Source organism: Balaenoptera ricei, chromosome 1 (genome assembly GCF_028023285.1).
Source record: "Balaenoptera ricei isolate mBalRic1 chromosome 1, mBalRic1.hap2, whole genome shotgun sequence".
NCBI classification, from domain to species: Eukaryota; Metazoa; Chordata; class Mammalia; order Artiodactyla; family Balaenopteridae; genus Balaenoptera; species Balaenoptera ricei.
Window position 1 is genome coordinate 136,918,071 of NC_082639.1, and position 26,417 is coordinate 136,944,487.

The 26,417-nt window shown below is 46.5% G+C and overlaps 1 protein-coding gene and 1 long non-coding RNA gene across 7 annotated transcripts in view; one reads left to right on the plus strand and one right to left on the minus strand.

The window, feature by feature from the left end:
* The window catches only part of KIAA0040 (KIAA0040 ortholog), a 32,172-nt gene extending 10,955 nt beyond the window's left edge, over positions 1–21,217 (minus strand). The window contains exons 1-4 of one of the 4 annotated variants that reach the window (XM_059936937.1): positions 20,808–21,217; positions 6,079–6,151; positions 4,696–4,884; positions 3,334–3,646 (exon numbers count right to left, since the gene is read on the minus strand). The gene's annotated coding sequence lies outside the window, so the exon portion shown is untranslated. Of the gene's footprint in view, positions 1–3,333; positions 3,647–4,695; positions 4,885–6,067; positions 6,152–20,807 lie in introns of all 4 variants that reach the window. The other 3 variants (XM_059936956.1, XM_059936966.1, XM_059936946.1) reach the window with 3 other exon arrangements.
* LOC132373580 (uncharacterized) overlaps positions 1–26,417 on the plus strand; it is a 421,816-nt gene that overhangs the window by 19,893 nt on the left and 375,506 nt on the right. The gene's annotated exons all lie outside the window — the stretch shown is intronic.

Here is a 26,417-nt window from a genome sequence, read left to right on the forward strand (position 1 = left end):
CTCTTCCCTCTTTATAGCCTCTTTTCCCCACACGAGCAGCCCCCCTTCCCCACCCCCACGGCTTCCCAATGCCTGGAAAGTATTGAATAAAAATACCCCACAAGTGCTTCCATCAGCTGGCTCTGCCTCCATCTCTAATCTCATCCTGTAACACCTTCTCCCTCGCTGTGCCCTGGACACACCTACTCCAGAGCTGTCCACCCCTCAGGACCTTGCTTGTCCCTCTGGTACATTTTCTCTCGGATCTTGGCGTGGCCGACTGCCTCCTAACATGCAGAGTTCCACACAAAGGCATTTCCACTCACTTGTAACCACAGATGTTACCTCAAAACGAAGCCTTTCTCGACCAAGTCATCTAAGAAGCCCAGCCCCCATCAACCTCTAGCACACCATCCTGTCTTATGGCCTTGGTAGTTCTTCCCACTCTAAAATTTCGGAGTCACACGTGATGCTCTTGTCACTGTAGTGTATGCATTTATGGACTGTCTTCCTGCTCTGGAAAATAAGTTCAGTGAGAACTGGGCCCTTGCCTGTCTTATTCTGTGTAGATGCTCAGAGTCGGGAATGTCCCTGAATGAATGAATGAAGTCATTCTGGTTAACCCAAGGGTCCTAAAAGAAAAGAGAACTTGAAAAAAAAATGTAAATTAGTCAACCGAGGTCACTGGGGAGAGAGCAGGGTCAATGAAAGGCATAGAAAAGAGGCCATCAGTCACATCTGTGGCCAGACTTTGATGACAATTATCCACCATTTAGCCCACCATCCAGACGGATCTTCCAGCCAAGTAACTCATTTAAGGAAGAAATAATGATCAAGAAACTCCCATATCACTGAAAGCAGAAGGGAGTGGGGAGTGTGCTTTATCAGCTCCTAAATAATCATCTACCTTCCTTTTGCTCAGTTACAGAGAGCTCATTGTGGCTGGGACTTTCTGATAACAAGGGATCCTTTCCTAATTACTATATGCTCTATTTCAGGTTCAGCAGAAAGAAAATTAAAAAGCTCCATTTCACTCCAGGTTCAAATGAGTCAATCTTTCAATCAATCAAGTATTAATTAAGCTATGCTAGGAAATACAGAGGAGGAAAACGGCACCTTCTCTCTACTCAAAGATGATGTGAGGAAAATAATTAGAGAATAATTTAAGAACCATGAAAAGAATTTAAAAGGGTTTTCATCTGGGCTTTCTTTGACTTTCTGTTATGGATGGCCTAAAATCTCTAGCCACTTTATTCTCCTTTACTCTTTCTCCCGCCCTCTTCCCTCTCTCTTCTCCATTCTCTTCCCTAATTACATTGTCTCCAAAGGGTCCATGTCATAGACTCTGACAATAATTAGTCGCTTTCAGTCACTCTTAGGATTAAACACTAAAAATCGTGTCTCTCCGATACTCTGAAAATTCCAGCTGTGCTAAATGTGATCGAATGTAGTACCCCCAGCCTGTTAGCAAGTTACAGACTTCCTCATGTTTATGTCCCTAGATCATCATGATAACTTCCTGATTTTTCTCCTAAACCAGAAAACATGCACCAAGAATTTTGCCTCCTTGGGGATATATGTATACATATAGCTGATTCACTTTGTTATAAAGCAGAAACTAACACACCATTGTAAAGCAACTATACTCCATTAAAGATGTTTAAAAAAATGATATAGTAAGATGAAAAAAAAATAAAACATAAAGTTATCCATCAAAAAAAAAAAAAAAAGAATTTTGCCTCCTTCGCTAACACTGGCGTGGAGTCTGGGCAACATCCACTTAAGTACTTTGAGTTTAGTTTTCTCTTCTGTAAACAGAGATTTGAGCACACTTCTCAGAGGGTGAGGTGTTTTTTCCACCGTGCTACATCATTTTATTCTTTCTCCCCAGAACAGTGCCTGGCAGAAAGTGGGCTGGCAATAAGTATTTGTTGAATGGATGAATGAATGAATGAATGAGTGCGTGAGTGAGTGAATGACGTGTGTAAAGATAATGTGTGTATAGCGTGTAGGCTAAGTACACTTCACACAGTGGGGGCCTTAAAATTGCCTTGAAAACCATATAGCACCCTATTTGTTATTATACTACTCATATTTTGTGAAAGGCAAAAGCGTCCATTCATTACAGAATTCATAAGCAGAGTCTGATCAACTTTTCTGTGAACCGGTGGGAGTGAGTCAGCCAATCCTAGGAATCAGGGCGGACCCATTTGCCTTTCCCCTGCTTTCTTGCTAATTTTATTTCCATTCATTCTCAGCTGCCGCCCCTCTTTCAGCCCTCCTGACCTCCAGGATCTAGTTTCTTAGGGATGCCTTGTTCTGTCCATCACTATCAACTTTCTTCTCTTCATTTCAGCTAGAATGCTCACTTGTTTTCCTTTGACTGGCCTCTTTTGACATAGATACCTCAGGAGGCCAAAGCCTCAAAAACAGAGGCTTGGCATAATGTCTTATCACCTTTCACAGGAACAGGGAATGATCTATTGAATCCAAAAGCCACCATTTGTTGTGTTCTTACTAAGTGCGCAACTCTGCATGTGTAATCAAAGCTCTACAGACATTGCCTCGTTCAGCAACTCAGGAGGTGGGTCTTTTAATCCCCATTATACAGATGAGGAAACCGAGCCTGTCAGAGACTAAGTAATTTGCCCAAGGCCATAGAGCTACTAAAGTGCAAAACACCCTGCTGTAACTGCTGTACTCTAGAGCTGCCATTCTCCAGAAGGACGCTGAGGACTTATCTTTTCTAGGACGAAGGGGTATTCACCAATCATTCATCTGTCAAGCATTTGAAAGCCTGCCACGTGTGCCACACCCTATGGATACACTCTTGATGGACTAAAACACCTTCTGTGACCTCAAGGAGCTCACATTTTAATAGGACCAAAAATACAAGAAGAGAAGGGCAATATGTCACATATGACAGTGGGTGCTGGGGACCCAAAGGCATAAAACTCCTTAGAGTACTCACTGGCAGCCCAGGAGCAATATCCAACCCATAGGCACTTCTATTTTACTTTTTTTTTTTCTCCTCTGATTTCATATAAAATTCTCAATCTTTAGCAAGTCCTAAAATTTGGTCACACTAACCTCCCACTTAGCTATAATCTGCTGGAGCTTTAGAAGGACCGATGTTCCCCCAGCCTGTACCCCAGTCCCCACCCTGCCGGCTTCACCCAGTCCTGACACCTACCTGGTCCCTGGAGGCATATTAAGCCTGTAGCCCCTGGACTACACCCTCCCTCCGGAATAGGGACGACATTGCCTATTCTTTGTGCTGTCATCCATGAAGGGGAGAAGCACACAGGGGGCTTGAAAAAGAGATGAGGACAAAAGACAAAAGGCAAGCCTTACCTTCCAGTTGTCACCTCCAGTTTAATGGATTGATCCTGGTCTCTGGCTAATTAGACAAATAATAAGGATGCGGGATGTTTGCAAGAGGAATTAATACATATCATAATGTCCCAAGCAGAATGCAAAATGCTGGCGGAGGGGTGCAGTGGAAAGAATATTATGAGGACCCAGTTCTAGTCCCGGTTCAGTTGTCCTCCAAGCCTCTGACCTTGGGCAAATCAGTTAAGCTTTCTGAGCCCTTTTCTCATCTGAGAAGTGAGGCTATTAGCCATCTCAGATATCTCTCAAGATTGTTGTGAAGAACAGACAAGACCTGTGAAAAAACATCGAGAAGGGAAAATTGCAATCTAAATGCAAGCAGTGGCATATTGGAGGATTGTGTTAAAGCTGAATTACAGCTAAAATTAGAACCCTGACTTCTCTTACCGATGCAGCCCTCTGCCCTAAACCTTCTCTTCCCTCTGACCCACTGCCACCATCCCCACCTCCACCCGCCTCAGGTCCTTTATGAATCATAGTCATTAAGGACTACGTTTTCAGTTTGGAAAGTTCGCGGGCACATACTCTGACACCACTCAGGCTTGTGTTTGTCGTCTGTATATATCCAGTCTGACCACATCCTGGTATTAGTGCTAATAAAACCTGTAGCCATGGTTACAGTGACATACCTGGGTTATACTGTTCTTATTTTCACTCTTCGAAACTATTTGGTAAAAGATTTTGGAGCCAATTTTCGTGGGTGTGGTAAAGCACTGAGGCAAGTTTTATTTTTGGAAAGTGTGAGTTGAGGCTCTGAGGTCATCTTCGAGTTAGAAGCAATTGGGGAGGGGTGGTGCCTTCTCTGGTCCCCAAATAAAGGGGACACTTTGTGGCTGACTCCAATAACTGATGTTTAAGTCTTCCAATGTCATATCTGCTTAGAAGGAAGGTGTGTTTTTTTAAAAAGCAAAAAGATGACCAAGCACCTGTGTGATTCAGGGTCTCCCACAGGTGGTAATTAAAAAATAGACTCAATTTAAAGGTGCATCATTCTCTTTAATATTAGAGAAGAGAACTGAGAACTTGGCAAACTTTGCAGTGATAACCCAATGACTGACTTACTTTCCTCGGTGGTGGCGGGGGAGAGGTTTATGGGCTGGAATAGTTGAAAACTAATGGGGTGGCAAAAATATACAATTATGCAACTCAAAAGCAATACAGATACGGTTTTATTTTCCTTTCCATTTCCTCCCTTCATTTAATGTTAACAAAAGCTCAGGGCAATTAAAAGCCGCAAGCTACCTTACTGCAATATTAAGGCTTAAAATGTAAAGGCCAAATCATGGAGTGAGCAGAAGTATTCTCATTCCAATCATAACTCACCCCTGCGGAATGCACAGTGTGGAATATTTCAGGTTCATCAGACTTCGGGTCACAGGCTCCGTCCAGAGGGCGGGTAGTACAGAGTTGATGTTGCTGGAGAATGAACCTTCACTTTCTGTCTGTATGCGTTTACATCTGTATCCCTAACGTTGAATGTAGATTTTTTTTTTTCACAGTTTTGATAAATAACTGTTGGTGAATGCAGAGGACGTACATGAGTGTGCTAAAATATTTATCGAGCCCCCACTCAGGCAAGAGCACCCCCTTTTTTGCCTCAGTACCCTATTTCTTTGATACAGATGATATTTGCTCAGTCTCATCAAATGCAGCTTTAGGTGCTTCTGTGCAAATAGACTGTTACCCCTAAGCCCCTGTTCTAGAGAAATTCTGCAACTGCCACTGGCTTCACCTCATCCCTGATGCCCTCAACTTGCCTGCCTTTGCCCCCAAATATCTTATCTTCCTCTCCACCCCTGAAATGACCTTCCCAAAGGAGGCTGCAGGTATTGCCCATGAGTGATTTGGGAGTATGGATGGAGGAAACTTCTGGGGACTGTGGGCTAGGGGAGTTCCTCATAGATACCAAAGTGTACGCACACGCACACACGCACACACACACACACACACACACACACACACACACTCTCACACACTCGCTCTTCCCTCATCCCCACCCCCTCACTCCTCCCCATCCACCACCCCTGCTCCCTGCTCCATTATTGCCTGGAGGCCTCAAAGCTTTATGGAAGACTCTCTGGAAAGCACATGGGGCCACTGGGAGGTGGGGGGATGGTGGGAAAGGCCAGAGAATTCTGATCTTGTCTCCCAGCTCTCTACCTGTGGCCTCAGGCCTGGACCGCCTGCAGGCTCTGCACCAGCCTTAAGTTTTATCTTTCCTTAGCAGCCCAGAATGTGTGTGTGTGTATACATATATATATATGTATATATGTATACACACACACACACACACACACACACACACACACACACACATATATTGTTATCAGACCAACCCTCAAAGTATCAGGGTCTTGAAGAAATAGAACACTGGGTGGGAACACTTTGATAGAGCAAAACGGTCAGGATGCGTGGTCCTGCCCCTGCTAGGTGGAAGGCAGGAGAGAGTCCTGGAGATGGGAGTTGGCTTGGAACAGCCAGAGAAGGGTCTTGGAGTGCCCTGAGAGGGGTAGGCAGCTCTGCTTCTCAGTGGACAGCCTGTGGAGCTCCAGGCCTCCAGTTCTGGCTTTGACATTTATCTGGGTTTATTTGTTTACACATTTGTAGATTTTCATGAGCTGAATTCTTGGCTAAAATATAGCCTGGAGTGCAGGGGAAGTTCATAGTGGTGTGAGAAGCCAGTTCAAATTCTCACCCGTGACTTACTCAGTATGCGTCCTTGGGAAGGTCATTCAGTTGCTTTGGGCCTCAGCTTCTTCATCTCCAAAATGGGGGAAATCTGGGAAGAGACACAAGAAAGTGACAGATAACATTCTTGCCTCTATGGAAGGGCAAGGGGGGCAGGGCTGGGAGGGGATTGGCTTTCCTCTCAGTCCTTTGGTACAGTTCTGAAGGTCTCACTGTATGCAGGCACTTTACAAAGTCAACAACCAACTGGAAGTGAGTACCTGCCTGGCAGGGAGGGTCCTTGTGTCAAAGCAACAGTGCATGTGAATGTGCTCCTAGGCTGTTAGGAACTGTACAAAATTGAGAGTCATAATTGGTATTATTGCAGGTAGATGTAGGGACATGGCAACAAACAACACTCCTCAGTTCTGCCAGGTAGTCACAGTGGCCTGAAATTCTTAGAAAATTGGCTCCCACGCTGGGAGGTCTTCCTACCTCCAACCCAGAATGGATGGATGGACCCCACCCTTACCCCACCCCAACCTTCGAGGCTCTTGCACCTGGCTCTGCAGCGGTTCTGGGCAACCTGGATCCTCCATGTGCCCAAATGACTCCAGATTTCCAAGGGCTAGCCCAGCATGTCAGCCCTGCCAGGCAAGTTCTGATAAGCACATTCCATCCTTTGCCAGGAGGCAGTGGGGCCACGCTGCTTGGTGTGAGCAGAACCTGCATGAGTGGCTGCCCTCTGATTGACCCCCGGGGGCAGGGGTGGGGAGATTTGTATAGAACATGTGAGAGCCTCCCTTAGGTTGTTTACTGGGTCACTATAATAAAAATAATGCTGCAAGCATACTGTTCTTTATACGTGAAGAGGCTAATAGTACTAATAGCAATGATGTGCATCAATGAAATATGCCATTCCAATTATATTTCCGGTAGTTGCTTATGGATTTCATTTCAAGAAATGTTAGTTAATAACTATCTGCTGTGTGATCAACATGGTGCTGAGGGGAGAAAAGAAGTTATGATCTGGTTCCCATCCTAGGAGAGTTTCTTAATGAAACTTGGAACATGGTAAGTCCTGACAGGTGACAGTGCAGGTCCCCGAATCTCCAAGCCTCAGGTTCCCCATCTCAGATACTAATCCCACTGACTCCGCTCACCATCCAGTGTTGTTGTAAAAGTCAAATAATATATACATGAGATTCTTTATAGACTGATAATGCTCTTCACAGTTTAATTTTCAAAAATAATACAAGCAATTAAAGGCTAAGGTAAATATCAGAAAGTGCCAAAATCATGCACGGTTAGAAAGGAGAGAGATCAATGTTGGCTTAGGTTTTTTTTTTTTTTTTAATTTATTTTTTATTTTTATTTATTTTTGGCTGCGTTGGGTCTTTGTTGCTGCACACGGGCTTTCTCTAGTTGCGGTGAGTGGGGGCTACTTTTCGTTGTGGTGCACGTGCTTCTCATTGAGGTGGCTTCTCTTGTTGCGGAGCGTGGGCTTTAGGTGCATGGGCTTCAGTAGTTGTGGCACGTGGCCTCAGTAGTTGTGGCTCGCAGGCTCTAGAGCTCAGGCTCAGTAGATGTGGTGCACGGGCTTAGTTGCTCCGTGGCATGTGGGATCTTCCTGGACCAGGGCTTGAACCCATGTCCCCTGCTTGGCAGGCAGATTCTTAACCACTGTGCCACCAGGGAAGCCTGGCTTAGGTTTTAAGGGAGAGGCCGCCTGGAGGAGATGGAGGTTGGGTGGGGCCCCTGTGCTGGGTGTTATCACATGGAGGGTTGGACATTTGGGTGGGAGAAGGGAAACTGGGCTGAGCTGCGTAGGATGGGAAAGCAAGAGCAGAGGTCCAGAAGCCAGCACATACAGAGTTTGGGACTGGGAAGGCAGTGAAGAAACCTCCTGAGGAAGAGTGGGAAATGAGGTGGTACCGGCAAGGCTGGTGAGATTTCAGGGGGCTGGGAAGGCTCGACATAGGTTTGGTGTACAGTAATGGGCCCCAGGGAAGCCCTGAAAGTTGGTGAGCAGAAGACACGTAACAGCGTCAGTGTTTCAGAGGCTACACTCTCTTACCTGATCCCGCTTGTAATTCGAAGTATGCCTTGGCCAGAGCAGGATTAAGCCCCACCCTGGGCTCATGGGCAGTCTGCCCTAACTAGCCAGGCTCAGTAATCACAAATATTACAATTAAAAAAAAACCCTTTTATTAATAGCATACTTTCTCCCTTAGACAAAATCGGATTATGAACTGAAATGAAGTATCACCAAACCAATCAGAAGGAAACTGCTATTTATCTCCTGATCCCTTGGGAAGGGAGGCAGGGGAAAAAAAACCCTGATGCAATCACTTCTCCAGTCTGAATGGGCTTGCGTTTATTTATGATTGGGGAAAGTCCTAGCAAAGACCCTGCACTTATAACTCGTTTTAATTTTTTAACAGCTTCTGCAAACATTTCTTCATTAAATCCACTGTAGTGTGAGGAGGGAAGGGATTTCTTGCCCTATTTCACAGATGAATAAACTAAAGAACAGAAATGGGTGTTCAAAATTTGTTTAAAATTGCAAAGCTGGTCAGTGGCCAAGGGCAGACTGGGTTCTAGTTTTCCCGTTTCCCAGAGCGATACTCTCCTTACTCCACTAACTCCTAAAAAGCAGCAAGAGAGGAGCAAACAATGGCAACCAGTCACTTTTCCAGTTTACAAAGTCTTCCATTTCTCAGACTCCCTGAGATTTGTGGTCCCTACTGCTTTAGGGCCTCATGCAAGCTTCTTTATCTGAAACCCCCAACTCTCTCCCAATCCCACCCCAACCAGTACCCCCCAGTCTCCTGGTCTCTATGCATTTAGTCTCTGCTGAAATATCATCCCCCTTGGGAAACTTTCTGTGACCTCGTTACGTTTAGAGCCCCTGTCCTCTGCCCCATCACTGTTCCTATACTATTACCATAGCCCTCAACCCACTTTAGGTTCATTTTATTTAATCATCTTTCTTCCACTCTAGACAGAATCGATTCCCACTAGGGCATCCAGGGACCTGTTTTGTTCTTGGAAAGTATTTGCTGAATTAATGAATGACCATATTTATAGACGAGGAAACTGAGGTTCACTGAAGTTAAGTGAGTTGCTCTAGGTCTCACAGCTGATCATGGAAGATGTGACAGTTCTACCCCTAAATATCCAGTGCTCATTCCACTCTGCCACCCTGGTTTCTGGGTTCTCACCCAGCACTGTGGCCAGATGGAAGCTACTCAGGAAAAGAAAAAATTTACCAATTGGAATTTCAGTATTCTGCGTTTGGAGAATCCATTCAGCTTGGGCTCAGAGTGTGCTCAGATGCCAGATATTCTGGGGCATTCCAGACTGCAAGCACACTCTGCAGGCCTCTTTTGGTGACTGGCTACTTTTGAATCTCCAGTGAGGCTGTCAGTGCCAAGAAACAGAGGTGACAGCAGCGAGACCTGACTTCCAAAGATCACTGGCCTCAAATCGATATGGGCCTTTGCCTCACGGGGTGCCATATTGAATATTCTGACTATATCACTTGAAAGTGAGGTTATCGTCACATTTTTGGAAAGCCCCGATTGGCTGTGTTCCTAACATATTTTGGTGTCAATGAATTGACATCATTCCATCTGGTAATTTTCAGATGTCAAGCCGACTGAGTAGAGTACATGTGTGTAGCACTGTTATTACTGCAAAAAGCTCTCCCTGTTTTTTTTCCAGAGGGAGGAACTCTTTGCTGGCTTTTTTCTTCCTTCCCTGAACCTGGGTTGTTGACACAATTGAGTCCAAGGAGGCCAGGAACCGCCCTCTCCCCTCTCTGCAGCACAGCAGCGCGCAATTCAATTCAGTGCACATTAGTTGAGAACCTGCTGTGTGCACAAGGAACGTCTCTCTTTTCTAGGGCTCTCCCAGCTAATGCTGCCTAACAAGATGTAGAAACCTGCCAACTACCTGGGTAAGGGATTCCAAACTGAACTAAAGATGTAGACTGTGAAGTCAAGGAATTTATTTTTTGTTTGGGAATGAGCACAGGGGAACTATGAAGCATGACTAGTTAAGTGTCCCAGGGGAAATGCCAACAAATACTTATGGGAGCAGCACAGAGGAAGCTGTTAATTCCAATGAGGAATCTAGGCAAGGCTTCAAAGATGGTGTGATTTGAGTTGGCACCTGCAGGGAGAATGGAACGATTAAATGCAGAGAGGATGAGAACGAAGAGATTCCAGACTACTCAAGAAAGCACAGCTGGCTCACAGAAAGAATCCAATCAAGGTGGCCTAGGCAGCAGGCCAAGATCTGGGGACTTTGAATCTCCCATTGTTACCATGGCAACAAGCAGCTCACTCCTGCTCGGCCCTCTCCCAGCCAGCTGCTCTAATCCATGTCATTCCAGTGGCCTGAGGAGAAGGGCTGCTACTGGGAGACCTTCTCTCCCTCCTCACCTTCTTACTTATTATGACTTGAATGTTCAAGGACAGGGCAGGGGGTAACTGATGATACGCTGGGCCAAGGACCTTCGGGGGATGTTTTTCATGTTTAACCATGAAAGCAGATTATTGTGTAAGAAAATTTGAGTGGATAGTGAGTTTTCTGCCTCCTTCCCTCTCAACTCCAAACACGCTTTATTCCTTTGTACGTGCTTAAATTTGGTGATAATCCTGAATTCAAATCTGGGGCCACAAGGGTAACCAAAGCCGGTTCCAGTTGGCACAAGTTCAAAGGGATCTCTCTCTCTCTCTCTCTCTCACACACACACACACACACACACTTAGCCTACCCATGTAATAATACTGTTAACATTTAGCCCAAGGTTGGTAGAAACCAAATGAGATTTTTGTGCAAGAAGGGCAAACCTAGACCACAGGTTGCAAGCTGGAAGCCCCTGAGGTAGATGTGACCAGTGAAGAGAGGTTGTTTGAGCCACAGCTTCCAGCACAGCCGGTCCTGCCCGTATTCCCACACCGCCTGTGTTACTCCTTCAGGCGGATCAGCTTGGGTCAAAGGTTGCCCCTCCCGCATTCACTAGCTGTCTGACCTCGGAAAGTCCCTTTACCCATCTGTGCCTCAGTTTCCTCAACTATAAAAGAAGAATCAGAAGAGATTCTATGTCATTGAATTTTTATGGAAATCAGGTGAGTTAAATCATCTGTATCATGTCGTTAAAGCAGCACACGGCACAGAGTAAGTGTTCCATAAATGTTAGCTTTATCTGTCAGGCCTCGTGGGTGTTGAGCTTGTGAGCCCTGCTATGATCCAGCGGTGGGGAGTTCAAGGATGCAGAAGGGACCACAGTGATTGATGACTGCTGTGTGTAGCATGGCAAGACGCTTTGGTTATCTCAGGCAGAGCCCGTGAGGAATGCTCTGGCCTGTAGAACTGCAGCAGAGATTGACCTGTGTACTGTACTGCCCCCACCAGATAGGGTAAGAGAAAGGAAAATTTAGTGGCCTGGGGCTTTTTCTGCAGTCATGGGTTACATAGAGATCATCATGGTTGAACATTTCTGTCCCTCTCTCCTACATTACCTCCTTGACAATGGGTGAAAGATACTGTTGGATACTTGTGTTGTCTTACTATTGTATTCTTATGGTACAGATGCTGTTCATGTCTGCTTTCCCACTTGACTATAGACTGTTTGAGAGTTTTTTCCTCTAGGAATCCCCATGCCTAGTTCATTGTTGGCACATAGTAGATGCTCAATAAATGCTTGTCCATTTGATTAGTGAACTGACTGAATGGTTATGGGATGGAAAAGACCCAGAGTTGAGAGTGCCTTTGTGAGGCTGTATATTACCTCCTGCAGGCCAGGGCGCCCACATTTTCATTCCTGGGAGACTGAGCCCTCATATCTCCACAAGCTTTGCATTGGCCTCTGCAGGACCAGGTCACGGGTGCTATAACAGGGTAGGGTTACAGCAGTGGATGGGGACCAGGACTGGGGCCTGTGCAGAACAAGAAGGCCTTGCTTTCACAGTTGGGGTGGGAACCCAAAGCAGCAGCTTATGGCTTAGGTAAGTTGGTCAGAGCCTGGGGAGCCGGCTGAGCAGGGATGAAGCAGGTGTCAGGGATGCTGAGAGTCACACCATACAGAGCCTGGGTGGTGGGTGAAGAGAGGGTGGCACCAGCAAGCAGAGATCCCAGGACAGGCTCTGATCCCAGGGGGGAGGCTGTTTCTTCCACCTCTGGATGAGGGGGCAGGACTACGGCTAAGGGCTGGCAGGTTCCTAGGCATAGGAAGTAGGCCCCTGCAGGTGGGATCTGTGCCTGTTTTTGTGTTTTAAATTCCCCACGGCCTCCAGTATAGTGTCTGGCACACACAAAGACATTTAAGAAATGTGTATGAAAAAAATGCAGCCAGAGCCACGCTGGGACAGCTCCTGCTTTCTAAAGCAAGGCCAGCAGGGCTCCTAAGAGTTTTTACAGTTCTCCTTTTGTAGAGAGGTGCTGAACGTGGACCAGTCTCACTGAAAACCCCTGGGAAAGGGGAGTGAGAATTATCCGCTGGGGAGAGTCTAGACCTTTCTGTGAGGCTACTGATTCTTGTCCCTGCTGGTGAGGTGGATTGCCCCAGATACCGGATAGCCATGAGCTAGGAGTCTTGAAGTAACAACACGACCTTGAGATGAAATGGAGAATGTACAGTTTGGTAAAGTGGTTTAGCAGTTCATTCCAGTTCTGCTTCAGGATCCCAGGCACCTCTGCAGACTTCACAGTCCCCCCCGTCTCCCCACCCCTCTTCCCCCTCTTCTCTTCTCATGTACGCGAGCCTGTTCAGATGTAGAGAGAACAACAGAAGCCCTTCTAGGCTTTTTCTAATTTCCTTCCCCTCGTGCCTGGGCCACAGCTTTTTTGAGAAAGCATATGAGTTGAGTTCCAGGCATTGGAGTTCCGTAACAGTGTGACAGGGGCTGGAAGTTCCATCTGCAGAAGCACACGTGTTTATTAACCTGTGTTTAATGAGCAGCTACTGTGTGCCAGACACTGGGCACTGGGAATGATGAGGTGGTGTTGCCAAAGGGAGGATGGGGGAGGGTCAAGCCTTACCAAGGGGCACAAAGGCTCATTTATTTATAAATGAAATAACAACTTTGACTTAGATTTTGTCTCCTCTGGTAAGTCTGTCACCTAGAGCTGGGCTAAGTGCACTTCCTCCCTGTTGTGACACCTATCATAACATTGATGACACTGTATTATAATTGCCTCTTTATCTATCCATCCACCAAAGTAGACTGTAAGCTCCCAAGATATTGAACAGCTTCTGATTCATCATTGGTGGCAGTTGCCGAATTTCTTTGTAGGAGAGGCTTACAGATAAGAGAGAGCCAGAGGAAGAGAACTCTGGAGCCAGAGGAAGAGAGTCAGAGGAAGAGAGGAAGAGAACTTTGCTCTTGGTAGAAACCTTAGTTTTCCTCTTCTGTAAAATAGGTATCATAGTTGAACTGTCATGAGGGTTAAGTGAGAAGTATGTGACTTTCTTAATGCAGTACCCAGCACACATAAGGTCCTCCACAAATGTTGCTGGTGTTATCTGTTGCTTACTACTCAGCTACACCAAGAAGGATTTATAGTTTACCCAAATATTATCTATCTCAAGCATCCAAATAACTCTGCATCTCTAGGACCGCAAGAAGCCAGCTTTAATATCTTTCCTTAAAGCATAAGATTAAAGGCAACAAATAAGGGACCAGGCATGGGAAAGCATGCCACTTAATATGTACTTTATCCTCAAGAAAGGAAAGTGAATTTATAAATATGTTGATTAAAATGTGGGAGAAGAGAAAACAATTTGGTCATTCCTCAAAAAGTTAAACATAGAGTTACCCTATGATCCAGCAATTCCACTGCTGGGTATCTACCCAAAACAATTCAAAATAGGTACTCAAACAAATCCTTGTACCTGCATGTTCACAGCAGCACTATTCACAATAGCCGAAAGGTAGAAAGAACCCAAGTGTCTATCAACAGATGAATAGGTAAACAAATGGTGATACATACACACAATGGAATATTATTCAGCCATGAAAAAGCACGAAGCACCAATAAATGCTAAAACATGAATGAACCTTGAAAACATTACGCTAAATGAAAGAAGCCAGACACAAAAGGGCATACATTGTATGGTTCCATTTATAAGAAATATCAGAATAGATAAATCCATAAATGCAGATTGGCAGTTGCCACGGGCTGGGAAGAGGGAGCAATAGGAGGTAACTGCTTAATGGGCATGGGGGTTTATTTTGCAATGATGAAAGTATTTTGGAGGTAGATAGAGGTGGTGGTTCTACAGCATCATGAATGTACTAAATGCCACTGAAATGCCAGTAAAATGGTTAATTTTATGTAATGTGAATTTCACCTCAATAAAAAAAGTGGGAGGAGATAACACAAAATTTCTTGAAAGCTGATTGATGGTTAAATGGAAAAGAATGGTGTAGTTTCCATTATTAATGGTTTGAGAAGTATAACGTCACTGATTATCTTTTTAGTGTGTATTTATTCATTCACTCCAATACCAAATGTTGAATGACCACATACCTCAGTGGTTGAAGTATTCCTTATTGAAGGAATAATATTTTTGAAACCACTGAAGACTTATTCCTGGAAAATGTCAGTCAGGAGCATCAGACCTTCTTCCCCGTGTGTCACATGCTCTGTGACTGTATCCCTTCCTCTTGTTCCAGACAGGGAGGGGGAAATGCAGTATCTCTGTCTGGAAATGAGATATTCTTTCCACATCCAGCCGTGGAAACCTATGCCATCCATCCATTGAAAACACAGTAAAAATCAGCTCTTTCCTCAGAGGGGTCAATAATGTCTTCGTGCAAAACTACAAAGAACACAGTAGTTGGAAATCAGCAAGTGTCCTAAGGCACCCGGTGCATCATTGCTTTTTTCCTGAACCAGAGAAGGCTTTGGGCCAGATATCCCACAGGGCAGGGTCTGAGTTTCTAATTTGGAAACCAGGAGAGCTCGGAGCAAGCAGGTCATGTCTGGGTGGTGTGCTGTGCCAGTGTGCTCCCCTCTCCCAGGGGAGGTCTCATTATGGGATAGGGTGGGTCACCCACGTAATGAGTCTGGAGGTTTTAATCTAGGCCATGGCCAGGTTGCACTGGCAACTGCTACTCAGCCGACTGTGGGCCTTGGGCAGGAGCGGGGGGACATTTCAGGTCAGGAATGGAAGGCGGAGTGAGGGAGGGGAGGGTGGGAGCCATCAGTCACTTACAAGAAAGGAGTTTGACAGATGGGGTAAGTCTGCAGGGCTGGCCCTGAGAGTGGTGTGTTGTCTTCCAGCCTTGCCACTTCTCCCCAGCATGATGTTGAGTAAACCACCGTGATGTGCTCGTAAAGCAACCTGGTGGGTTGCTGGGAGGCAGCAGTGGCTGTCATTTTTGTGTGCCTCAAATTCTTAGCACCACTATTCAGCAAAGAGCTCTGGAGAGCCTAGTGTGCACACTACAGATTCACGGGAGCAAGAAAAGTTGGATGGACATTTGTTTGCTCCCGGTCCCTGATCACTGGGAAGGTCACTTTGACCCCAGCGTTAGTTCCTGGGTGATTTCGGGCCCGTGTGCCTGAGTGGCTCTCTGGAACGTCAGGCTATGGTGGGACTTTTACAGCAGAAGGGCTTTTGAAAGCCGGCACCTTGTCCCATTGGTGGAGCTGCATAGGAACCTAAGATTAGAAACCTAGCAAGGACCCAGCCTCAGGATCTTCCTTGGGTTGGGGTGGGAAAAGCAGACTCCGGACTCGCATGCAGCTTTTCTCTTCTCTTATTTAAGGTGGTCGCGGTCACACCTCATTTAGGTTAAGACACAGCATGTGCACCGTGTGCCATTCTGTTCCCATTAACAGTAAAGCTAATTGAACGTCCCAGTTTCTCCCGCCTCTTTCTCTGTCCCCAGCCCCCAGCCTCCATACACATCTCTAAACCTGTGTACCCCCAGCTTTTCCTTCTCAGGACAATTTGAAGACTAAAAGAACTATAACATACAACTATCCTTATTGCTATTACACCTTTTCCCCCTTCTCTTCTGCCAGTTTTCTCTTATGACTTGCCTGGAAAATGAAAAGAAATTGCTGATGGGCTTTACTTAAGCCTGTCTGGCTTGAAATTAGGATTGTATCTAAGGAGAGAGAATAAAAGTCTACTGAAAAACATCCTCACAGGAAGGAGTTATAGACAGTTAAGAGCAAGGGCAAGTCTGCAATGACTTACAAACACAATCTTCAATTTTGACTAAGAAGCACGGCTATGATTTGGTTTTCCTTCATTTCTTAGCAACAAATTCCATGGAGCAGTTTGCTTACAGATGTGGGAGGAAGTCTCTTCCCAGGGCCAGGATTTGGTTCGGACACTGCCATAGCCCCTTGGGAGCTGCCCTAAGAAAGGAATCTTGTGTTTGTGTGAAGTTCGTTTTGGAACTCAGCTACCCTTGCCCTGTCTCCACTAAGGGGCCACTGACGTCCCCAGGTGGTGCTCTGTTCAGATGGCTCGGGCCGATGTGGGAGAAATGTCAGAAACCTGAGCTGGTCGGTGGCCCTGGGGATTGCCCATCCAAAAATTTGCTGTAGATTTTCCTTTTGCTGCTTGGAGAGGGAAAGTCTGTCTGTGATGGTTTTATCTCTTACTGTGCCTGTGATGAGTCTCACTAGCTCCTGTGATTCGCTTAGAGCCTTTCTCATCGAATGGTCAGTTGAATATCATATTTGATGTGTAATGCTGACCCACCCACTGGTCTGGAAACAGTCTTCAGGATAAGTTTCATGAAACACTAAACAGGCTTTAGTTCATTAAGGCACCCAATGCCGTTTTCCTTCTTGAGGGATCTCTGGGAATTCTTGAGAACAGTTTAAGGATTGACATCGAGGAAACAGAAGGGATGGGTGTGGTATGGAGATTGTTTTAAAGGAGGAGATCTGCCCACATCTCCTGAAGATCTGCTCCTGGTTATCCCCAGAGACCACTCGGGGAAGATTCAGCCTTCAAGTAGAATCTTCTCGCTTTTCCTCTCTGCCAGCACTTGAGTGCCTGTGTGTGTCCCTGTGTGTGAGGCACAGAAGGTCCAGGTGATAGAAAGCCCAGAGAGTGTTCGCTATTCCTGAACTTGGATTCTGGTCCCTCCGTTAACCAGCTGTTGACCCGGGCACACACTTCCCTCCCTGAACCTTGGTTTGCTCATCTGTGAAGTGAGGGGGAGGGGCTGGCTCATCTCTAAAGTGTTTTTCCATTTGAAGTCTCTGAGTCTGTGGTTATTTCCTTTTCTTCATTCAACAACCAGCCCCTATAGGAAGTCTGTTTACTTGAAAGTTTGGATGTTGGCATAAAACTTGAGCTTCACTGGGTTGGAATATGTCAGGCTTCTCTGGCTGGGAGAAGACACAGAGACATCTAAGCCATCAAAAGATGCTCAGATTCAGGGCCACTACTGGTTCAACTAGCACGTTGGTGACGATTAGGAAAAAAGTGTCCCCTCTGGGTGGGCTTGGCTGCAAAGGGGGTGGGTCTGTGGCTTAGCAAGTGGAATCCTGACTGCTTTCAGCCCCATGAGCTCCCAGGAGCCCTTGTGCACCGCGCAACCTGCATACGCTTTAGGAGAGCATTTACTTCTTTGGTCTCTGACCACATTAGGTAAGGAGTGAAAAGAGAAGTGGCCAGAATAGATGCATGTCATTGCTCTGATGGAAGGAGACTTTTATAATTACTGCCTTAAAATATTTCATGCAGTTAAAAAGCTGCAAGTCTGGGCCTAAGACGCTGCCCAGATCCTGCACCTACACAGTCCATCTGATTTGGTAGCTTCAAGAGGAAAGACTAGTACTACTAATAAAAACCGCTTACATTTTTATAGAACCTTACAATTTATGTAGCACATTAAATGTACTTTCTTTTTCAATTTGATTCTGATTCTGACTATTGCCCTGGTGAGATATAATTATCTCCATTTTAAATATAAGGGAAATGAACCTGAGAGATTCAAAGACTTGTTCAAGGGCAGCTAGTAAGTGTTCAAGGCAAGAATTAAACCCATGTCTGTCTAGTTCCAAGTTCAAGGTTTTTTTCTTCCACACCAGGACACATAAGATCCTGATCTGGGCATTGGCAGCCAGACCTAAAGGACCACTCTATAGAGGTTTAGAATTAGTCTGAGAAAGTTGTCCTTCTTGTTTTAATGAAGGTAGGACTCTCCCACACAGGTGCCATGACTAGACTTGGGGTATGAGTTCTGGGGATTTACTTGTTTGGTTAAATGCATCTGTACCACCTGTGTGCCATTTTAGGGTTCTCGCCAACATTTTAGGTATCACCGTGCAAGGCATCTGGGGAAAACCTTGGGAGTCTAGAGAGAGTCATCTGGAAGTCACTGTGTGGTATGAAAATAATACCTGTAGGCCATTACTGACAAATCCAAGACTCTTCAGGGTCAAGTGGTCTCATTGACAGTGTGATCAGGCCTCTTTAGCTTCCTTCGACACTGCTTTTCTGTACAGCATCTGGGAGAGTTACGTTGGAGCAGCCTCCGCCTCTCCTTGGGCTCCAGACCTGTGTGCCCACTGCCTCCCATATGTCTTCACCTGGACATCCCCTGAGTACATCCAACTTAAATGTGTCTAAAGTGTTCATCGTTTTCTTCCGAAATCTGCTTCCCAAGCCCACTCCTCCCCTCGTTCATGTGGTTTCCATTGCAAGCGTCACGGTGCATCTCCCCATCCCCAGCTCAACACCTTATAATCCTCTGTCCCGCTCATTCCTCCTTTGCCACATTCACTTGGTCACCAGGTACCTTTGACTCTACTTCCTAAACACCACCAAAGTCCATGCCCTTTTCTCAGTTCCCTCCGCCATTATCTTAGTTGAGGTCTTCCTTATCTCTGTTCCTCATCTCTCCAAGTCAGCCTCCATCTGGCCATCAGTTCTCTCTCCAAACACAAATCTGACCATACTGTTTCCCTGTTTAAAAAATGACTTCCCACTGCTACAGGAAAGAGCTCACCATTCTTTGTACAGCAGTGTAATCCCCATTACTTGCAATTCCCCCAACCTGCCATTGATTTTGCAGATACTCTTTCCTCTGTCTGGAATACCCTTTTCCTGGGAATGCCTAATCATTTTCAAAACCTGCTCAAACATCATTTCTGCAGATAATTCCTGGGGGATTTATTCACTCCCTCCTTTGGATTGTTTTAGTGTCCCGTAGCTATTGCTGTGATGATGTGTATTATTCTGAACTGTAGTTTGTTTCTCTGTCTCATTTACCGGATTTCATGTCCTCAAATGCAGAAACTGTATCATGATAATTGGACTCCAAGGCCCCGGCATACTGCCTGGCACACAGTGGGTCCAGTAACTGTTGAATGAATGGATGGGATGGAGGTACATCCCTGTTTGATGAAATCAGTGACTCCGCTTGTTGAGTGTTCATTACTCTCTTGGGGTTAGTCTTCAGGGAAGAGGACAGAAAAGATCCTTTCTTTACTCCACAGGCTAAATATTAACAAAGTTTGAAGGCTGGAGAAACATTTGTTTTGCAATACATTTCTTTCCTAAAATTGTATCTGGGGTGGGGATGGGGAGCCAGAATTTCAGACGAAATGAAGGACTTGATCAGATTTTTTAATACAGCTGCCTCCCCAGCCCAGCACAGGCGGAAGGAAGGTAGACACATCAGACCAGGAGGTTGATGGTGACATCCTTGCTGAATTCTCTAGGCGGAACTTGCAAACCATTTGTACAGAGATTAGGAACAACCTAGCGTCAATGCTGTCTTCCAGTCCTGTTCCATATAACTCAAGGCTCTCCCCTTATCCAACAGGACTTCAGAATGAGGGTCCCTTCAGATTAGCTGCAGGTTCTTATGAACTTCAGCTGAGTGAATGAAATGCAACAGCTTTGGAAGGAAAGTGCTTCTCAGATGCTCAAGTGTACCACCCTTCCTCATTCAACAGAATCTGCGGAGCAGTCCTGCAAGGCAGCTAGCATGTGGGCTGCCAGTGTTCTCTAAGAAATTAGGGCAGTGCCTGTCTGCTTCAGTTTCCCTTTCGGTTAGGCAGGACTGGTGTTCCCACTAGCTTATGACCATAGTTTAACTCTAATGTATTCCTGTGAAACTCTTCAAAATACTAGGGAAACAGGTCTCATTGTGTCCTCCATTTTACCTTCATGGGTGGGGTGAGGGACTGGGAGTGGGTCTGTTGAGAGAGGTAAAGAAGTTAGGAAGCAGTCTGTGTCAAGGCAGATCCCCCCAGAGGCTCGGGGAAGAGCAGACAGGTTCCCATTCCAGCCCTGGCTCCAGGCCAGATTTTCGCGGTGGCCAGTTTCTTAGACCCCTTGAAAATTTGGCTTCACCTAGAATAATTTAGAAACCTCTGAGCCTCGGGTGATTTTTGGAGGGTCTCAGGTCTTGAGTTTTTTGTTAGCAAACTGAATGTCCCTCTGTCCCTTTCAAGCCGCTCCTGCCGGCAGCTGTTGTCAACGGGAGTCGGAGAACTCCACCCCAAACCCCACTAGGAACCCATGTGGACTGAGCCCAGAAGCAGAAGTAAGGCTGCCAAGAACCCTCGCAAAGCGGGGGAACACTGGAAGTGAAGTTGCGAAGGGGCAGGAGGCTGTTTGGAAACAATCCTTAAATTTCACTTATCTAGGGGGCTAGTCTCAATCTTCTAAAGAAAGGAGGGAGTGGGAAGCCCCCTTGCAAACGGAGGGCAGCTCAAAAAGTGTTTTAAAACACACACACACAACCACCACAAAAAATCTTGAGACTCACCCTTGAGTCCACTGGAGGGCTTCCTGCAGGCGTGGTCGCTCGGGGGTCCGCCGGGTGCTGCCAGTGCACCAGGGATCGGGCGCAGGGGCGAGGTCCTGGTGTCTCCTTGGAAGCCGCTGTGGGTCCCGCGCGGGCCAGGCCCAGGTGGAGGGTCAGCGGGGGCCGCCCCGCGCTGTGCGTACCTGCCTCCGGCTGCGAGAAAGGCGCCCTCTATGTTCCCTGCCCTCCCGCTGGCCGGCGCCTCCCATTTTTGAGGTTTCACTCCAACTCCGTCCTGCCCCTGATGTCAGAGGCTCGACTTCCTGAATCAGACTCGCTCCTTCTCCCACTCCCTGGGCTCGGCCCAAACTCGCCACCCTGGGGCCCGCGGCGGACGGGTGCCCTTGGACTTGGGCGCACACGGCCCAGACTCGCCCTCCCTCCCACCCCGACTTCCCGCCAGTTACCCCCTCCCTGCCCCGCCCTTAAGTGTCGGTGCCCTGTCGGTCCCGGAACACGCCTCCTGCAGGACACAGCCGCTCAGGAGCCTGCGGAACCAGTCCCAGTCGCTTTCACGGAGGCACCAAAGTTCCCAGGGATCTGAGACCTAATTCGGGAAGAAGTGGGCTTAAGTGAAAATCGCCCAGCCCTTCCTAATGGAGCAGGCTTCTTGGAAAGGGGGTGGGAGGTGTTGGAGAGGGAGGCCGTGGGGCAGATTGGGTGAAGGCTCCAGTGCCTTATCTGGACAAAGGACGTCGTGGGCTCCCCCGGTCAGCACGGTGTGTTTGGTGGGGTGCACGCAGCACCTTGGAAAAGTCTCTGCACTGCTCACCAAAGGCAGTAAGAAACAGTGTGGTCCAGCAGGAGCTGTCAGAAGCAGAGATGGAGGGGAAAACTGCCTTCACTAAGTTCTCAAAGGTGCTTCCCCTCTCATCCTCAGTTGCCCTCTATCCACTTTTTATTCAGAGCTGGTGGGTCTGGAGTCCAGCACCTGGAAAGCTAGGAAATGAAAGAGCTGCACCAGCGTGGGATGGAGGACTCCAGACACAAAGCTTCTGATTACCCATGGCAGGGAGCTCAGTGTCTCCCAGGTACTGTGTGTGTGGGGGGGAGGGGGGGTTGATGACAGAACCTGGCCCTGGAGTGTCTAGGGGCCTCCTCAGAGGTCCTTCCATGACGTGGACCTGAGATGCTGCCCTCTTGACTATTTTCGCCAGGTGCCCAGGTGCCAGGTGCTGAGCCGTGTCTTGCCCACCAGCTCCTGTGCTTGAGTGCTGGTGTCCTTTGGCCTCTGCGTGTGGGTGTTAAAATGACTAGTGCAGCCAGCTGTTTCGACTGAGGAATAAGAGATCTGTTTCTGTTAGCGATGGAGAAACCAAATGGCTCTGAGTTGAAAGACCAAAGAGAAAACCCAGCCCTCCAGTCAGAAATGCCAAAGATGATTAAGGAAAGAGAGAAAAGAAAGTTTTCCTCCAATGGAAGGAAATTAGATGAGACCTTCTTCCCAGAAACCCAGGTGGAGAAAACTTAGTCTGGATTTGAACAAGAGGGGGAAGGTGGGTCCCAGAAGCAGGTGGGCTAACAGGTGGTCAGGTAGGGGCAGCAGAGATTGGAAGATGGGCTGAGGAGATTGCTTAGAAGTGTCCAGATGAGGGGCTTCCCTTAGTAGATGTGCTAACCAAGATGGGAGACGCTTATGAACCACATTTTGAGCTTACAACTGTCTACCTACATAGAGTTGGTTCCTCTGACACTCTCGGAGTTTAAAGCCAGAGTCTAACAGAGCCCTGAGCAAGGGATGGGGTAGGGGCAGGGGGCAAAGTGAGGCCTTGAATGCTGACCTGAGGATTTGGGAATGGAGATTTCCTTTCATGCTAAGGACACTTGGCACTGTGCCAGGAGCTTTGCCCATAACGTATCATTCAGCCTTTCACAACACAGTTATGAGACGTAGTATCATCCTCGTTTTACAGATGAGGAAACTGAGGTTCAGAGTAGCTAAGTAACTTCCTCCCAGTCACATAACTCATAAATGGGGGAACCAAGATTGGAGTCTGAGTGTTTCCAACCCCTCAATCCATCCTTTTACTACTATATCATCAAGTAGAGGAGGAAGTCACCTTCTGTTAAGGAATTCCACATGTGAGCAAGGGTCATGTTCAGGCCTGAAATGAGGCCTATTGAGGAAGGGTTACAGAAGATGCTTTCCTGGAAATCTAGAGCAACATTACAGATGGGCTCTGGCCTACATGACGATTCTTAGGGTTGCTTTTAAGAGAGAACGGGAAGAAATTAAACAAGAGAAACTGAGGCAATTGATTTGAGCTTAGGGCTTGATGGACATGCCTGTCAATGGTGGAAAGAAAATCTCGAGCCTATCCATAAGGTGGTATCTCTGTGATGTCTCAGTGAGGAAGGCCAACAGCTTCTGTGGCAGAGAGAGCAGTGGGCAAGATGGCGGATCCGCTCACATTGGTTTGCCAAGGCTGTCAAGTCTGTTGAGGGACTGGCATTACCAGGAAGATGCAATTATGGTAGAAGTAAAGGAGTGGGCGACTGGCCACGATGTTCTCACTCTGGGCGGATGACGCATCCCTTACAAAAAAGCATGTTAGGGCACCCACCTACTATTTTATTCTCTTGGCAGTGAAATCCCAAGTCTGATGACCTCATGGATGGCCCCAGGCCACCATGGTGCTGTTACATTTTGCTTAATCCTCATTATTTTTCATATTTTTAGTAAAGATATTTGAGAGTGGTCAAGAGGTTAGTGGGCTCTAAATGGAGTGAAACAGAACATTAACATCTAATTAAGAAAAAAAAAGAAGCCAAAATAAGCAGATCTGTGAACTGAGACTGGAGATTTGAGTGACTTCCCCCTACTAACTCTAGCACCTGCTAAGCTCTGGTTTCACATCCATATATTGGGGACAAAAGGTGTTGCTTGCCTCTGAGAGGGTTGTGAAAATCAAGGGGGTATTTAGCATAGAACCTTAGCCTGCTATGAAGGTCAGGACTGCCACACTAGCTTTTCTTTCTTGAAAATGCCCCATATCAGACAGGTTGACTTTCACTGTTGGCCTTGTGCTGCCTGAAGACACTGTCCCATCAGTTTGCAAACCCTCTGAGTCCAGAAGCCATGTCGAATATAACGTGTGTGCACCAGGACAGTGCTGCGCCCAAATGGGCCTGTTCTTCAGGGAGGGAAAATATTAAATTGAGAACATTGTCTTACTCTCACCTTAACCGGTGGTATATTCTTGCCTGCGACACTTGGGCGAGGGTCTAAAAGTGTACACGGGTACTTCAGGAAGTACCTGAACAGCAGCCTGGATCCTTAAGGCACCCACTGGACGTCAGAAGGGCTGTTGACAAGAGGCAGGCTGTTAGGAGGAAACGGTCAGCCTATAAATGGTGTGGATGAGATGAGCACAGACTTGTTCACCAGATCCTGAAACGTAGCAGCGCCGCGGAACCACGAGGGAGGCAAGTGCAGGAGAAGTCAGTGGAAATACTACACTGCGCTGCAGGTAGTGAATTTATGGGATGGCTTATCTCCCAGAGGTGGCACAAGCTGGCAACATAAATGGATTCCAGAGGGGTTTGGACAGACAGGTGAATGGCAGAGCTGTAAAGGAGTGCTGCAGGAAGCTGAGATGGACTCCACGTGGTCGGGAGTCAGGGTGGCCCGACGGGCCCTTTCACCACGTGTACATGGGGTCTTTGTGGACAAGAGTCCTGGCCTGGTTTTGAGCCAATGGGCATCCCTAATTCTACAGTCTCCATGGCCTTTGCCTCATGAAGGTAGCAAAACCTTGTTCTTTTTACCTTAGCCAAGTATTTTCTGCAGATGCTATCTTTTATTTTTAGTCTCATTCGTGTTCAGTTTTAGCAGGTTATCCAAAAAACAGTGAGTTTTCCAGCTAAATTATAACTATTCTGAGAAAGCATTTCCTCTCCCCACCTCCGCCCACCCCTCACTCCTGCCCACCCCTTACAGCCCTTTTAAAATGCATTGCTTTTTCATTTTGGCTTTGGATTTCTAAACAGATTTTGAGAGGCTGTTTTCATACCAGTTATTATATTTATCTCTTGCAATTAGATCTCTGTTCCCTAAACTGTCTAATTCTGACATAAATTACTCTAATTATGAAAGCTCCTCTAAAAAGAGCAGTGACAATATACATTTCTTGGGAGCTCTTTTCCATGCAGCATCCAAAATGTCTTCAATGCTGCATCCAAGATGCCAGGGAAAATATTACTTTCATAACTGTAGCTCCAAATCTTGACACTGGGGGAAGTTCAGGAAACTTTTAAATGTCTCCTCTGATAATCACCATGTCTCCCCACACACCTGTGCCCCTCTGCTCCACGTGCTTTATGCTTTCTTGAGCGCTCCTGTAAGTTCTAGAGATGGAGCACCCCTTCCAGCAGTGGGGCCGGTGAGGGTGGTGATAGCTCGGAAGGCCCTTTGCTTCTACCTCTGGGGCACGAAGGGGCTCAGTCTTCATTTTCTCTTTCTGCCTCCCAGCCTCCTGGGGCTGTGTCTCGAAAGCTGTTTTTCCAGCACCGTCTCTGGAACTGGCGGCACTGCACACAGCGCTCTTTGTTGGGATTCATCACTGGCTTAGTGCACATGTAAACAAAGGGCCTCAGGATTCCATTTTTCTGGCAGGGGTCTCAGGGTGGGAGGAGGGCTCACAGAACTCTCATTTCGCCTCTCTTTTTGGCTCCCCTTGTCTCCTGCTCTCGGTTTACTGATCAGTTTATTGAGTGAGCCCATTGTGTGGGTTTCATATAGCATTTCCATGGCCTAGGTAAAACACTTCTTGTCACTTTGTCAGAGAGACCTCTGGAAAACCCCAGCTTGCCCTGCCCAAGCGTATTCATTCTGGAAGAAGTTTTTGTGAAGACTGGAATTGTTTATTCCTTTTGCCCTGAGGGCCCACAAAGTAACTGTGCCTTTGAAATTTGCTTCCTTAACTAGTTCAGTGACTCAGAACATCAACCTTGCTGCAAACAACCTTCCTTTCCCTAGGCTGGCTCTTTCATAACAGGTAAAAGGAAGGGCTGACAAAACCATAAAATAATAGTTTAGCCTTCATTTACCAAGTTGCAGAAATACAGTCACCCTCTCCCTTTGTTTTAACTGCCGTTGACTTATTGCTTCCTATGTGCCAGGCAGCTTATGCATTTTTAACACTATGAGATACTATTATACTTCTCTAATAGATAAGGAGACTGGGATTTGGAAAATTTTTGATTTTGCCAAAGATCAGGTACATGATGGAAGGCAGAAATCCCAATAAACAGAAACACATTCATTCAGCATATATATATATTATATATATATTCTAAATATTATGCAAAACATGAGATATATAAAAATGAATGTGACTCTAGTCTGGTGGAGCTTACACTAGAGTCAGGTTTCCACCTACAACTTTCTGAATTCAGAGCTCCACTGCTGCCCACCTTAGTCAACAGGACAGGTTTGGGAAGTAGCCTCTGTGCCCATGGGACACAATCAAGTTCACTGATTCTGGGATGATAAAGACAGCAATAATAATACCTGAAGCTTGCACATAAATTTCAGTTTACAAAGACATTTCAAATGTATTATTTAATTTA